Source organism: Kogia breviceps, chromosome 6, assembly GCF_026419965.1.
Source record: "Kogia breviceps isolate mKogBre1 chromosome 6, mKogBre1 haplotype 1, whole genome shotgun sequence".
Classification (NCBI taxonomy): Eukaryota; Metazoa; Chordata; class Mammalia; order Artiodactyla; family Physeteridae; genus Kogia; species Kogia breviceps.
Window position 1 is genome coordinate 128843058 of NC_081315.1, and position 17095 is coordinate 128860152.

The following is a 17095-nucleotide window of genomic DNA, read 5'->3' on the forward strand; positions in this document are numbered from 1 at the left end:
TTGTTTTCTTCTTTACAGTCTGTTATTGATCTACTAGACGAGAAGAAGGTTAACATATTACTTCTATTCTTTTGAGTGGTTACTCTTCAATTTTAATATGTATATTTAATTGAATAAAATTTAATCAATATATAACCCTTCTACCAAACAGAGATCCTTAGTAAGCAACCGGCTTTCCTCCATGCCTATCCCTGATAGATGTTGGAGTTTTCTGGGCCCCATTTTATGGCTGAAAGGCCATTTCTGAGCCTTTTGGGCCCCTAGGTTTATGAAGGAACCTCTGTCTAGCACCTAGCATGCATGGGTCCATACACACCTTAACCTGTTTCCTCCTATTGTTAGAAATCCCGAACCCATTAGTTGTATATCTTGTTCTAATGCCCCTGTGAGTGTTTTTAGCTCTCTCTCACCCTCTACATCTTAGTTTCTTATTTCCTCTTTATTTTATTTTTTGGAGATCTCTCTGTCTTACTTTCAAGCCTGTTTTAAAACTTTGTGGAATGAGTAGATCTCCATTATTGGCCCAATCTACCATAATAACTGCAAGTCCCAGAGACACTTTATCATCTTCTTTCTAATGTGGAAACAAGCATAAAGAAGTTATGACTAGCCTATGCCAGTATTAAAAAAGGATAAGCAGACTTTCCTTCAGATCTTATAACTCCAAGTCCAGTAATATTTCCATAATATTGGAGTTCTCTCTTTTCCTCTTCCTCCTTACTTATCCCTTGAAGTCGTTCCTAGATTCTTATTGACTCATAGCACACCAGTCTAATTTTACCCTTCCTAAGAAAGTCCTGTGCATTCATTATGGTCCCAGAAGCTTTAGCCCAACCTCTGCCAGTATAATTTTTTAGAGCCACTTCTGCATTTTTTTCCAAGCTTGTATCAGGAAAAAACTAGAGCTCTAAGGCCTTAGATGAATCATGAAAACTAAGGTTTACTTTAGTCCTCTGGCTTTTACCTCTTGTAGACTGATACAAAGCCGTGTGACTCTTGTCCCCTTTATTTATAAGTCCACACCTTTCTTTTACCCTCACAAATAAGAATGAGTTTCTGGACTCCTGTGAACCCTGCATGAGAGAGTTTGCATCCATAGCCATCAGTGTAGTTGGCTTTTGAAAAATTACACCTCTGTGCCATTTTTAAAGACATATTCTTTCTCTGAAGAATTATTCTCATCTTCACTATAACAAATATTTCCACTACCTAAGCTCACACTATTCCAGCTTGTATCTTAATGTCCACTATTCATTCAAGTAACATTTTTGGACTGTTATTCTGTGCTAAGTGCTAGAATCACAAAGATGAGGGAGGGAACAATTTTGCAGTGAAATCAGTGCTGGTAAAGTCATGGGCAGATTATGCTGTGGATATGTAAAGAAGGAACATTTACTCCCTTGGAAACGGAAAGGGTAGGGAAGAAAGAGGCTACAGCATGTGCAAAGGCATCAAAGTCAGGGTACCTTTGGGAACCTGCAAGCCTGTCTGGGGCTGGAGATATAGCATAGGAAGGAGGACTCGCAGGGAGGAGCCCAGAGAGGCTGGCTGGCAAGCGCTGGGTTGTCTGCCCCAGATATAGGTGTTTTTGTTTCATTTTGGAATCACTGGGCAGCCTCGGAATAATTTTAAGCAGAGAAGTGGTTTAAAGTAGGGAAAGCTGGACCCAAGGTGACACATGGGATAATCACAGTACCTGGCTCATGGTTAGCACTCAGTGACTGTCAGTTCAATCATTATGTTTTTATTCATGGATGAGTACCCCATCCTCCATATTGGCCTGCACAAATGTAAACATCTCTAACTGTGGAAGAATGAATGATATCTGCATAAGGTAGAAACTAGTTTGGCTAGACCACTTTCACTGTTGACATTAATCCAAACGGGCTCCTTCGGTTTGCTGTTTGCTTGGAGCAGAAGTAGCGCTCTGTGCGCCCAGAGTGGGCAGAATCCTTGCTTAGGGTTTGAACACAGGATGTTTGTTTTCACAGGCACTTTTTGGTTACTCAGAGCTTCTGTTATTCTGTTTATAATTCAGGTCTTTTGCTTTTCTTCTTATTCCTTCTAATGTCCAGTGTTTTACCTTTTAGGGAGTCTATTCACGTTCAGATAGTGGGGAGAATGAAAGAAGAAAATAAGTTAATTTTTATAAACATTTTTGGAGCAGGAATTTTCACAATAAGTTTCCCTAAATTCTATGTGCTTCCTTAAAGATTTTAATATCATAGGTGTATTTTTGCAGTTCTGAGAATCAGGTTCTTTTGTAGAGACAATATCTGTTTCACCCAAATTTTATTTATATGGAAAAATATTTACATGGTAGTGAATTTAAATTCCCAGTATTACTGATTTATTTTTCTGACTTTTTTTCCTTTGTGGACAGTTAACAATGACAAGGAAAAAAAAGAGAACTCATGAATTTTATCTTAAATATTTCAACAACTTGGAACCATTTATGTCAAAGTATTTGCACCTTTACTGACATATGAGCTAAAGTTTCAGATATTTACTGTACTTTTACAGCTGAGTCAACCCAGGCTATCTTTCCAGAGCACAGCTTTTTTATTTATTGAGATGCATTTATTGGTGGTACAGATAAACTTGTAAAGGTTGGTTAGGGGCATGAATAACAAATAATTGAAGTGCTGATTCCATGTGTTCATTACCGAAGGTGAGATTTGGGATAGGGTGGGAAGCATAGGTTCACCTTTTGGTGTATATATATATATATATATATATATATATATATATATATAAAGCTTATAAAGTTATAGTAATAAAAATCTGATACTGGCATTAGATTATCAAATGCATAAGGTATCAAACAGATTAATGGTGCAGAAAAATAGCTTAACAATAGATCCTATTATATTACAAAAATCTAACAGGATGATGCATTAAAACAACAGAAATTAGATATTCATATTCCAAAAAATGAACCTTCATCTGTATCTCACACCTCATACAGAAATTAACTTAAAATCGATCATAGACCTAAAAGTAAGACATAAAACTATAAAACCTTTAGAAGAAAACATAGAAATCTTTGTGTCCTTGGGTTATGCAAAGAATTCTTATGATACCAAAAGTGATACCATTTTTTAAAAAACTGATAAATTGGATTTTCAAACTTAAAAGCTTTTGTTCTGAAAGCTTTGTTAAGAGAATGAAAAGACAAGTCACAGACTTGGAAAGATACTTGTAAATGACATGCTTGCACCAAGAATACTCAAAATGCAACCTAATTAATTAATTGTGGTGATGATTACACAACTGTTTGACTATAGTAAAAAAAACCCACTGAGTTACCCAGTTTAAGAGGTGAGTTGCATGTACGTAAATTATATCTCATTAAGCCTTTTATTAAGAAGTGGAGGAAGAATTTGACCACCGAGGGGTCAAACTTTTTTTTTAGGATGATGAAACTTGATCCTGGTGGTGATCACATAATTCTATGCATTTGTCAAATTGCACACTAGAAGAGTGAATTGTACTGCACGTAAATTTGATAATAAATTTTTTAAACTTAAAAAAATTCAATGGAGAAGTTAAGGTTTAAGAAATAAATGGTGCTGGGAAAATTCATTAGCTAGTTAGGAAAAAAATGTTAAGAGGCTAACCTTGCACTGTCTACTGAAACAAATTCTGGAAGGATTGAAGAATTAAATTTTTTTGTCACAGAAAATAAAAGGAGATATTTATCAAGACTTTGGAGTGGGGAGAACTTTTTAAATTAGAAAAGATGAAGGAAGTGCTGAATGAAAAGATTTATGGATTTGGTTATATAAAAATGTAGAAATCTGCATATCAGAAAGCCCCCAAAGTAAACAAATTGGGAAAATGTATATTCAACAAATATGACAGAATAGTGTTTTTACTATGTACAGAACTCATACAGATCAGTGAAGAAATCACTTAAACCTAAATTGGTAAAACATGTAATTCCCATTTAATTTTGCAGTTACTGTTTTTTATTTTCTCTATTTTAGTTGTCATATTATGTTCTGCACATTTTAAAGAAGATTGAAGGAGGAAGAATGTAATCTACTTAATCATATTTCAGAAAATGTGTCAAATCTATCCCACCTCAACTACAGAAATACAGTTTGGGGTTTTGTTTTGTTCTTTTTAATTCTTTATGACTGGTTCTTTTGATTTCATTACTGACCTGTGTCAAGAACACGGCAGTGAAGGCCACGTCCAAGGCCTGCCGTATTTGGCCAGTAAAGACAAAATGAGCCCTTTTTAGCTTTAGATGATTTATTACTTACATAGACAACGAAAAGAAGAGTAGCCAAAGGTGCCAGTTTCCCACGGTTCTTGTCCTACAGACCAAAAAGGTGTCACTGAAACAAAAGAGCCAGATGACTGCAAAGCAGTTGCAGCAACCTCTTGCCAAGCAGGGACTTCTAGATTGCAACTCAACAGTTTTATAGCATGCACTTTGTCTAATGGGGGCAAGGCAGAAAGACTCACGCCTTCTCAGGACCCAGGAGGTGATGAGAACCCGTCTCCTGTCAGTGTCCCTGACAGATAGGGAAGCGAGTGAGGAGTGTCCTGGTATTGCAAGCCTTCATGCTCTCATGTTTCAGGAGGATCATAAGGAGTATCCGCCAGGCTTACGACAGGCTGCAGTCTGAACCTGGCCTATTTGGATATGTGCAGGGTCACCAGTGTGCCACGGTGGAGCTGTTCCTCTACAACTTGCTGCTTACTGCCCCAATCTGCAGAGTCACTCATCTCTTCCAATCTGCAATGAGACTTGCTTCATTTTCCCTCTTTCCTGTCTATGAAGTAAAGCATGTGATCCATCTTCATAGAGTTTACGGCCTGTTCTCCTTAGTTCACTACCTTTTTCCAAATTATCTAATATTTTCCACTACGCTACCAGGAATAAGAAGAAAAAGTATGAATTGTATATTTCTGTGTAATAAATCACTCCAAAACTTAGCGGCTTAAGCCAACAGCCATTTACTATTTCTCATGATTCTGTGCATTGGCTTAGTGCTACTTTGCTGGCTTTGCCTGGGCAAACAGCTGGAGGTCAGCTGGGCTGGAAGGTCCAAGATGGCCTCTGGCACATATCTTGCAGTTGGTGCTGGCCCTCAGTAGGGGCACTTGGTTCTCCAGTAGCCTCTCAAGCTAGACTGGCTGCCTCTGTGTCAGTCTCAGGGCACGATTCCCAGTGGACCAAGGCAGAAGCTTAAGGTCTAGTTTGGAAGTCACACAGCTATACTTCTACCACATTCTTTTTTTTTTTTTTTTTCGGTCTGCGGGCCTCTCACTATTGTGGCCTCTCCCGTTGCGGAGCACAGGCTCCGGACGCGCAGGCTCAGCGGCCATGGCTCACGGGCTTTGTTGCTCCGCGGCATGTGGGATCCTCCCGGACCGGGGCACGAACCCGTGTCCCCTGCATCGGCAGGCGGACTCTCAACCACTGCGCCACCAGGGAAGCCCTAGACTCCTCTTCTTGATAGAATGAGCTGCAAAATGAGAGTTCCCAGGTTTTTCAATCTACAACAGTGTAAAAAGTCTCGACCGGGTGCCTTCAAGTGAAGAGGTTCATTGGAACCCAAGCAAAATACGACTTTACTTTTCGTTCAGGTAAGTAAGAATGTCAGTTGACTAAACATCTTCACTTCTGGTCACTGTAATAAAAATCACTGTAACACTAACAAGTCAAGAGGATAGAAAATGAAGAAAACTACTAAAAATTGTCATAGGCCCAGAAAATATTTGCAAGAGGAAGTAGAGGTACTAAGTCTGATTTCTGTAGGCAAACTGACCTGACAAGGGTAGTTTCCAAACCTCAGAGAGTTATGCCAATTTGATTCCAAGCCTCTTTAGTTAATAATAGAATGGAGAACGCCCAGCCAAAGGTTTTATTACTTAAAGGGAATTTACAAATTAATTCTTTTAAGTAACCATTGGTTGGCCAACATTCGCTGGCAAGAGTTTGCATTTTTACCTTCTACCTTTTATAACTGATGAAAGTAAAATGAGATAATTAATGTAATGTGCCTAGTGTAATAACTTGCTTACCTTTGCCTCCAAAAAAAAGATTGCTACTCTCATTTTATTCAAGGCTTTACCAAGAACTTGCATTGTTTAATGATAGATGGACATTCTATTAGTATTTCTTAATATATTTTTATGGTCAAATTGGATGCTTGATAAACCTGCCTTAAAAATTTTCCAAGCTAAAATGATCATTGCCATATTCTATGGGGTAAATATTTAGAACCTCCGTTTTCTATTTGTACATGTGTTGGAAACTGACCTAACACTATTGCAACAGTCAGCTATTGCTGTGTAATCACAAAAAAATACCCGTGGCATTTAACAAAAGCATTTCTTTTGCTCACGGATCTGTGAAGTAGCTGGGGCAGTTCTGCCTCTGCCTGCAGCCCCTGGCTCTGCCTTGTGCTACAAGTCTGCCCATAGGCTGGAATAGCTCTTCTCAACGCACATTTATTCTGAGGCCCAGACTAAAAGGGCAGCTGCTACCCAAAGTAAAGTTCATCTCGTGGTGATAGTATACGCACAAGAGGACAAGCAAAAATATGCAGGATCTCTTAAGGTCTAGGTTCAGAGTTGGCATCCTGTCACTTCTGCCCAAGCCAGTGCAATAGCTAACTTCACCTTTAGTAGGAGGAACTACTGAGTCACAGGGCAAGCTCCAAGTTACAATATGTGATGAAGAGTCATAGCCAATAATAGAGCCTGCCACAATAATGACTATAGAATCTTGGCCTGTTGGCAGACACTCCCTAACCTTACTTCCATAAAGAGGCATGTACCCAGGTTAGGCTTCTCATACTTTCTCAATAGGGTAAAAATCTCTTAGCTGGCTGACTGTTGAAGCTTATGATTCTTTCTTCAAATAATCACATGGGATGTCTGCCTGTTAGTTACCTAACAGAGTACACCTGTGAATTCTGTGCTGCCTCATAACTACAAAATCCCAGTTTGGAAAATCATATTTGCAGAGGATTTCTTAATGGATTATCCATCCCTCAAAATGGGCTAAATTTCATACCTTGAACAAGACAGGTTACAGAAAAGCTTCTCTGTACAGCATAGCATGTTGGCCTCTTGTAAAATTGCTTTTACTTACCTAAGCTTGGATGTTAAACTCTCTGCCTACATTTCAGAAAGTTGCAAAGAAATAGTTTATAGACCTAAATATTAGTTAAGGTTGACATTGGTGTGATATACACATTCCATTTTTTGAATAACCATAGAAGAATTTTCTCTTGGCTCACAGAAACAAGAATTTTCCATACTCCTCCTGACAAATTGGCTTATTTCCATCTTATAGTCACTGTGATGTAGCTGATGATCTTTCCATTTCTATATTGGCCAGTAGGAAGCTCTGATGCAAATTTACAAGCCATCTCTGCTGGAGCACAAAGCCTTATGCATAGTATAGCCATTGTGTGTCACGCTTTAATACATATTAAATCCTTAGAAGTGCTTGGCACATAGAAAGTGCTAAATGTGTCTGCCACTTTTAGCATTATTTTTTTATTATTATGGATAATAATGGGATAAGTTAGGTATAAATAAAATTCAATAAAATAAGAGAATGGGATCCTAATATCTGATCTCCTGTATCATTTTGGAATTAAAAGTGCTGAATTCATCTGTTGCTTTTCAAGACTTCTGTAATCAAATTACCTAATAGGTAAGCAGGCCAAGTGTCAGATGGGGAAATTTTCTTCTCTCTCTGCTTAACTAATATTTTACTGATTAAGTTTAAGTTTGTACTGTTTGGACCCAAATAAATTTCCACTTCTTGCCAAGAACACTTATAATGAAATAACCAAACACCTCAGCAAAGACCAAAATAAATATTATTAAACAGTGGCCAAGAGACTGAACCTCTCTCTAATCATTTGTGGGATGAGGATTGGTGAGGGTAAGACGTCCAATAAGGAACTCTGTTCTTCACAACAGCTAGTTTTTGGCCTAAGCTGGGCCGCCAAAATTTCACTTTGCTCCCTTGTTCTGTGGACTGGGTGGAAGTAACGGGCCCAAATCAGTTAGGATTGATAATATCACTAGCAAAGACACTATTCCCCCAGGATCTCCTGCGGGGAGAACAGACCAGAGTACAGCTTTTGGTCAAAGAAAAGAAGCTGAATTTTTAAAAATTTTAAGAAAAGAATAGAATGTAATATGCAAAAAAATATATGAAAAATCTATACTAGAAGAAGATGTCCAAGTTAAAATTCTCAGGTAATAAACTGGAAAGGTTTTACACCCTAAAATAAATTATAGAGTATATCTACAGTGAGAAATCTGCAAATATTTTATATCCCAATGAAGAGGGTATAGGGAAAAAGCAGTTAAATTAAATTAGATATTAAAATGTAGGCTAATTTAGTTATCTATATTAAATTGTAGATAAATTAGTTTAAATGTAGATAGTTGGTTTTTTAAAGACAAAAATAATACCATGCAGTTTTTGTGGGCAGCAATTTGACAATATCTATAAAAATAACAGGGCTTCCCTGGTGGCGCAGTGGTTGAGAGTCCGCCTGCCCATGCAGGGGACACGGGTTCGTGCCCCGGTCCGGGAAGATCCCACGTGCCGCGGAGCGGCTGGGCCCGTGAGCCATGGCCGCTGAGCCTGCGCGTCCGGAGCCTGTGCTCCGCAACGGGAGAGGCAACGACAGTGAGAGGCCCGCGTACTGAAAAAAAAAAAAAATGCCAGTAGGAGGACTTTATTCTGTGTGACATATGTGTGTGTAAAATATGTGTAGAATCATATGTGTATAAAATGATGTATATATGAGATTATTTATTGCAACATTGTTTGTGCTAGTAAACTACTGGCAAAGACACTAATTCCCATTTGTTGGAGACCAGCCTAATAAATTATGACAATTCATACACTGCAATATGCAGCCATTAACAAAAATGAGGCAGATATTTGTATAATAATAATCCAAGCTCTCCAAGATGTATTGTAAGGAAGGTATAGAAAAAGGTCTATGGAATTACTGTTCATGTAATAATACTTATTTACATTTACTTGTTTTCACATACACATCTCTGGAAGGATCCACAAGAAAATGACAAAAGTGCTAGTTAAAAAAAAAAAAAAAAAAAAGTGCTAGTTCCTAGGCAGGAACTGGGTATCAAGTGCAAGGGAGTCTTTCACTCTATACCTTTGAGTTCCTTTTGAAGTTGATGTCATATGCATTTAAATTCATTAAAAATGATATTAAAGAAATAATGAATTCATCTGAAACAACAAGTAGCAAAATTGATCAGGCGCAATCAATCTGTGATATGGAGGACAAGCTTGAGAAAAATCGTGCAGAATGCCGAGAAAAAAGTCAGAGAAACAGTCCAAAGAGGTATGGAAGACACATCACAAAGGTTCAGCCTATAAATAATCAGTATCACCAAAGTATGTGTATTATGACCTTAATTTTGTAAAGATAAAGCTATATATACACATAAATTACCTTATATTTATATGTGTAAATATCTACTTATATGTAATGGTATCATCATCATCATCAACAACAAAAACAGCACTTAGCACGTACCAGGCACTGTTCCAAGTGCTCTATAAATACTACTGTTAATCTTCCCAACAACTCAGGGAGGTAGGTAGTTACCCCCACCGTACAGATGGGATTCCAAGGCACTGAGAGTTCAGCTTCTTGCCCCACAGTCACACAGTAAGTGACAGAGCTAAGATCTGCACCCAAGCAGTTTGATTCCCAAACCTGCCTTCTCAAATGCCAGGCCACAGTGGCTCCCCGTCGTGTAAAGAAAAATGTTTTGGAGATTAAGCAACAGTCAATTAATATCTGGAGAATGAAACTGTTGGGGAATTTTTTTCTCTATTAACATGTTTATATCATTAAAATTTTTATAATAAAGTACTACTTTTGTAATTTAGAAAAATAGTAGCTATAAATTGAAGAGGGAGTATAAAACACTAAGCAATGTGAGACTAGTCTCCCTAACTCACTCTTATTACCAGAAGTTTTGTAAGAAACCATGTTTTTGGAAGAAATCCACAGAACTCATGACACACTTCCTACAAGTCCAGTTTTTAGGGTTCTCCCTGATGCTTATGGATCTGTGAGCCAGTAAAGTTCTCTGATTGCAGGTAAATAATATCTACTTTGCTCCGTGTGGCACTCTCTTAAAACAGAGTATGCCAGGATTCCTTGTCCCTCCAACTTAACGGTTATCCACCTGAACCACTTGAGTTCTGGCTCCTACATAAATGTATATAGTTGGACCTTGCTGCTGCTCTTCTAATCACCATGTCAGCTTCAAAACTCTAGCCTGGATAGTATGGTCCTCTCTGTAAGGATTACTGGGGTTTTTGTGTGTGTGTGATACGCGGGCCTCTCACCGCTGTGGCCTCTCCCATTGCGGAGCACAGGCTCCGGACGTGCAGGCCCAGCGGCCATGGCTCACGGGCCCAGCCACTCCGCGGCATGTGGGATCTTCCCGGACCGGGGCACGAACCCACGTCCCCCGCATCGGCAGGCGGACTCTCAACCACTGCGCCACCAGGGAAGCCCAGGATTACTGTTTTATGTCTTTCTCATTTCAATTAAACAATACTGGAGAGAGGAACCAAGATGGCGGAGTAGAAGGATGTGCTCTCACTCCCTCTTGCAAGAACACCAGAATCACAACTAGCTGCTGGACAGTCGTCGACAGGAAGACACTGGAACTCACCAAAAAAGATACGCCACATCCAAAGACAAAGGAGAAGCCACAATGAGACGGTAGGAGGGGCGCAATCACAGCAAAATCAAATCCCATAACTGCTGGGTGGGTGACTCACAGACTGGAGAACACTTATACCACACAAGTCCACCCACTGGAGTGAAGGTTCTGAGCCGCACGTCAGGCTTCCCAACCTGGGGGTGCGGCAACGGGAGTCGGAATTCCTAGAGAATCAGTCTTTGAAGGCTAGCGGGGTTTCATTGCAGGACTTCAACAGGACTGGGGGAAACAGACTCCACTCTTGGAGGGCACACACAAAGTAGTGTGCACATCAGGACCCAGGGGAAGGAGCATGGAACCAGACCTACCTGCTAGTGTTGGAGGGTCTCCTGCAGAGGCGGGGGTGGCTGTGGCTCACCGTGGGGACAAGGACACTGGCAGCAGAAGTTCTGGGAAGTGCTCCTTGGCATAAGCCCTCCCAGAGTCTGTCATTAGCCCCACCAAAGAGCCCCGGTAGGCTCCAGTGTTTGGTTGCCTCAGGCCAAACAACCAACAGGGAGAGAAACCAGCCCCACCCATCAACAGTCAACTGGATTAAAGTTTTACTGAGCTCTGCCCATCAGAGCAACAGTCAGCTCTACCCACCACCAGTCCCTCCCATCAGGAAACTTACAGAAGCCTCTTAGAGAGCCTCATCCACGAGAAGGCAGACAGCAGAAGCAAGAAGAACTACAATCCTGCAGCCTGTGGAACAAAAACCACATTCACAGAAAGATAGGCAAGATGAAAAGGCAGAAGGCTAGTTACCAGATGAAGAAACAAGATAAAACCCCACAAAAACAAATAAATGAAGTGGAGATAGGCAACCTTCCAGAAAAAGAATTCAGAATAATGATAGTGAAGATGATGAAGGAACTTGGAAAAAGAATGGAGGCAAAGATTGAGAAGATGCAAGAAATGTTTAACACAGACCTAGAATAATTAAAGAACAAACAAACAGAGATGAACAATACAGTAACTGAAATGAAAACTACACTAGAAGGAATCAATAGCAGAATAACTGAGGCAGAAGACGGATAAGTGACCTAGAAGACAGAATGGTGGAATTCACTGCTGTGGAACAGAATAAAGAAAAAAGAATGAAAAGAAATGAAGACAGCCTAAGAGACCTCTGGGACAACAATAAAGGCAACAACATTCACATTATAGGGGTCCCAAAAGGAGAAGAAAGAGAGAAAGGACCAGAGGAAATATTTGAAGAGATTATAGTCTAAAACTTCCCTAACATGGGAAAGGAAATAGCCACCCAAGTCCAGGAAGTGCAGAGAGTCCCATACAGGATAAATCCAAGGAGAAACATGCCAAGACACATAGTAATCAAATTGGCAAAAATTAAAGACAAAGAAAAATTATTAAAAGTAGCAAGGGAAAAACAACAAATAACACACAAGGGAACTCCCATAAGGTTAACAGCTGATTTCTCAGCAGAAACTACAAGCCAGAAGGGAGTGGCATGATATACTTAAAGTGATGAAACAGAAAAACCTACAACTAAGATTACTCTACCTGGCAAGGATCTCATTCAGATTCGATGGAGAAATCAAAAGCTTTACAGAAAAGCAAAAGCTAAGAGAATTCAGCACCACCAAACCAGCTCTACAACAAACGCTAAAGGAACTTCTCTAAGTGGGAAACACAAGAGAAGAAAAGGACCTACAGAAAACAAAAATGGACAACCTGGAAGAAATGGACAAATTCTTAGAAAGGTATAACTTTCCAAGACTGAAGCAGGAAGAAATAGAAAATATGAACAGACCAATCACAAGTAATGAAATTGAAACTGTGATTAAAAATCTTCCAACAAACAAAAGTCCAGGATCAGATGGCTTCACAGGTGAATTCTAACAAACATTTAGAAAAGAGCTAACACCCATCCTTCTCAAACTCTCCCAAAAAATTGCAGAGGAAGGAATACTCCCAAACTCATTCTATGAGCCCACCATCACCCTGATACCAAAACCAAAGATACTACAAAAAAAGAAAATTATAGACCAATATCAATGATGAATAAAGATGCAAAAATCCTCAACAAAATACTGGCAAACAGTATCCAACAACACATTAAAAGGATCATACACCATAATCAAGTGGGATTTATCCCAGGGATGCAAGGATTCTTCAATATACTTAAATCAATCAATGTGATACACCATATTAACAAATTGAAGAATAAAAACCATATGATCATCTCAATACGTGCAGAAAAAGCCTTTGACAAAATTCAACACCGATTTATGATAAAAACTCTCCAGAAAGTGGGCATAGGGGGAACCTACCTCAACATAATAAAGGCTATATACAATGAACCCACAGCAAGCATCATTCTCAATGGTGAAAAACTGAAAGAATTTCCTCTAAGATCAGGAAAAACACAAGGATGTCCACTCTCACCACTATTATTCAACATAGTTTTGGAAGTCCTAGCCACAGCAATCAGAGAAGAAAAAGAAATAAAAGGAATACAAATTGGAAAAGAAGTAAAAGTGTTACTGTTTGCAGATGACATGATACTATACATAGAGAATCCTAAAAATGCCACCAGAAAAATACTAGAGCTAATCAATGAATTTCATAAAGTTCCAGCATACAAAATGAATGCACAGAAATCTCTTGCATTCCTATACACTAATGATGAAAAATCTGAAACAGAAATTAAGGAAACACTCCCATTTACCATTGCAACAAAAAGAATAAAATACCTAGAAATAAACCTACCTAAGGAGGCAAAAGACCTGTATGCAGAAAACTATAAGACACTGATGAAAGAAATTAAACATGATACCAACAGATGGAGAGATATACCATGTTCTTGGATTGGAAGAATCAATATTGTGAAAATGACTATACTACCTAAAGCAATCTACAGATTCAATGCAATCCCTATCAAATTACCAATGGCATTTTTTATGGAACTAGAACAAATAATCTTAAAACTTGTATGGAGACACAAAAGACCCTGAATAGCCAAAGCAGTCTTGAGGGTAAAAAACGGAGCTGGAGGAATCAGACTCCCTGACTTCAGACTATACTACAAAGCTACAGTAATCAAGACAATATGGTACTGGCACAAAAACCAAAACATAGATCAATGGAACAAGACAGAAAGCCCAGAGATGAACCCACACACCTGTGGTCAACTAATCTATGACAAAGGAGGCAAAGGTATACAATGGAGAAAAGACAGTCTCTTCAATACGTGGTGCTAGGAAAACTGGACGGCTACATGTAAAAGAATGAAATTAGAACACTCCCTAACACCATACACAAAAATAAACTCAAAATGGATTAAAGACCTAAATGTAAGACCAGACACTATAAAACTCTTAGAAGAAAACATAGGAAGAACACTCTTTGACATAAATTCCAGCAAGATCTTTTTTGACCCACCTCCTAGAGTAATGGAAATAAAAACAAAAATAAGCAAATGAGACCTAATGAAAGTTCAAAGCTTTTGTACAGCAAAGGAAACCATAAACAAGACAAAAAGACAACCCTCAGAATGGGAGAAAATATTTGCAAATGAAGCAACTGACTAAGGATTAATCTCCAAAACATATAAACAGCTCATGCAGCTCAATGTTAAAGAAACAAACAACCCAATACAAAAATGGGCAGAAGACCTAAATAGACATTTCTCCAAAGAAGATATACAGATTGCCAACAAACTACATGAAAGGATGCTCAACATCACTAATCATTGGAGAAATGCAAATCAAAACTACAATGAGGTATCACCTCACACCAGTTAGAATGGGCATCATCAGAAAATCTACAAACAAGAAATGCTGGAGAGGGTGTGGAGAAAAGGGAACCCTCTTGCACTGTTGGTGGGAATGTAAATTGATATAGCCACTATGGAGAATAGTATGGAGGTTCCTTAAAAAACTAAAAATAGAAGTACCATATGATCCAGCAATCCCACTACTGGGCATATACCCAGAGAAAACCATAATTCAAAAAGACACATGCTGGGCTTCCCTGGTGGCACAGTGGTTGAGAATCCACCTGCCGATGCAGGGGACACGTGTTTGTGCCCCTGTCTGGGAAGATCCCACATGCCGTGGAGTGGCTAGACCCGTGAGCCACGGCCACTGAGCCTGTGCATCCGGAGCCTGTGCTCCGCAATGGGGGAGGCCACAACAGTGAGAGGCCCGCATACCACACACACAGACAAAAATGCACCCCAATGTTCATTGCAGCAGTATTTACAATAGCCAGGTCATGGAAGCAACCTAAATGCCCATCTACAGATGAATGGATAAAGAAGAAGTGGTACATATATACAATGGAATATTACTCAGCCATAAAAAGGAATGAAATTGAGTCATTTGTTGAGACGTGGATGGATCTAGAGACTGTCATACAGAGTGAAGTAAGTCAGAAAGAGAAAAACAAATATCGTATATTAACGCATGTATGTGGAACCTAGAAAAATGGTACAGATCAGCCGGTTTGCATGGCAGAAATTGAGACACAGATGTAGAGAACAAACATATGGACACCAAGAGGGGAAAGCCACGGGGGTCTGGGGATAGTGGTGTGCTGAATTGGGCAATTGGGATTGACATGTATACACTGATGTGTATAAAATTGATGACTAATAAGAACCTGCAGTATATAAAAAAACAAACAAACAAAAACTAATACTAAACTTTCTTTGGGTTATTTGTATGGAAATATTTTAATATAAATGTTTCAGACATTACATGAAATTCCTAAAAATCTTATATGTTCTGGTATAATGTTATAAGTCATAATTCTAGTTATTACTTTAAAATGTATATCTCAGAAATAACTAAATTTCTTTGTCAATTGCATTATTATGAACTTTCATCAAATCTTTAACCATGGTCATTTTTAAGTCTTTTGTCATTTACAGACAGTTCTGGGTGTACAAAAATGTTCCTATAGAAGGGTTTTATCTTCAAGGAATTCGTGGAAAAGACTCTGACAAGTACAGGTTTCTGGTAACTGACTATACTGCTGAACTGAATGAATAAGCATTTTCAGAACTCTAATGGAAAACTGATGAATTCATAAAAGTGCTAACAAAAGATCAAGATTAAAAAAATTAATTACATGGGACTGAGTGAACTGATGAAGAAGATTATAATTTTTGTGACTTTCTGTTTGAATTTAAAAAAAATTTTTTTAAAGCAGTACCAACATGTCTTGGTTCGGGCTGCTATAAAAGAATATATTTATTTCTATTATTAACAGAAATTTATTTCTCACAGTTCTGAAGGCTGGGAAGGCCAAGATCAAAGTGCTGGCAGATTCAACGTCTGGTGAGAGCTTGCTTCTTGGTCCATAGACTGCCTATGTGTTCTTCTCACTGTGTCCTCACCTGGCAGAAAGGGCAAGGTATGTACCTGGGGTCTCTTTTATAAGAGGGCTTTACCTTATCTCCATGACCTAATCACCTCCTAAAGGCCTCACGTCCTTATACTATCACATTGAGGCTTAGGATTTCAGTTTGTGCATTTTGGAGAGATCAAGCAATGTAGCAGATTTCTGGAGGTGACCCTTATGATAGCAATTGAGACACTTCTAATAGCCCCAAACTTTGGGGATGTTCCACATGGAAAGCAATGCTGTAAGCAGCCTTTCCACTGCTTATAATTTCTACACTATAATGCAATTTTTATAATAGTTTAATACAATTCCTACAATATATACTATTATATATGAACTGATACAAACTGATCTACAATATACATTGTATATAAATATAATATATATTATTTAATATTATATTATATTTATATACAATGTATATTGTAGATCAGTATGTATATAATAGTATGTACTATTATATACACACATGTGTGCACGTGCATGCGCGCGCACACACACACACACACACACACACTACATGTTCATCACATTGATGAGGGACACAGATAATTGAGTCTATTTGAAATTTAAGCTTTTCACCATGGTGTTGTTTGAATAGCTATGTTCCCTTTATCTTAAGACTTCTAGTGCTGATGGCATTTTCTCTTACATGACAGTGGGATATATTTAGTAAGACACTAAGTCTTATATATAACACTTAAAATATTAAGAATAAGCAATTATAAAAATCTTAAGAGCATCTTTCCCTCTCAAGAATCTAGATGTCTGTCAAGAGCCTAGATCGCCTTAACAGTTAAGATGATGGTAGAATTAACAAATTCAACTTGTTCCTGGTCTCCGTCAGGCTTATTTAGATATAATAACTCCTATGTGTGGGCACACCGTGAGAAATAGATATGACGAGATGTAGCTGTAATAAGTGTAGGTATAATAACAGCTTCTATGTATCTGCGTGGAGCGGGGATCC

General features: G+C 38.6%; 1 protein-coding gene across 3 annotated transcripts in view; it reads left to right on the forward strand.

Moving 5' to 3' along the window:
- The window catches only part of BBS12 (Bardet-Biedl syndrome 12), a 76866-nt gene that overhangs the window by 39481 nt on the left and 20290 nt on the right, over window positions 1-17095 (forward strand). For 2 of the 3 annotated variants that reach the window (XR_010841147.1, XR_010841148.1), the window contains exon 3: window positions 16008-16134. The gene's annotated coding sequence lies outside the window, so the exon portion shown is untranslated. Of the gene's footprint in view, window positions 1-5315; window positions 5605-16007; window positions 16135-17095 lie in introns of all 3 variants that reach the window. The other variant, XR_010841146.1, reaches the window with a different exon arrangement.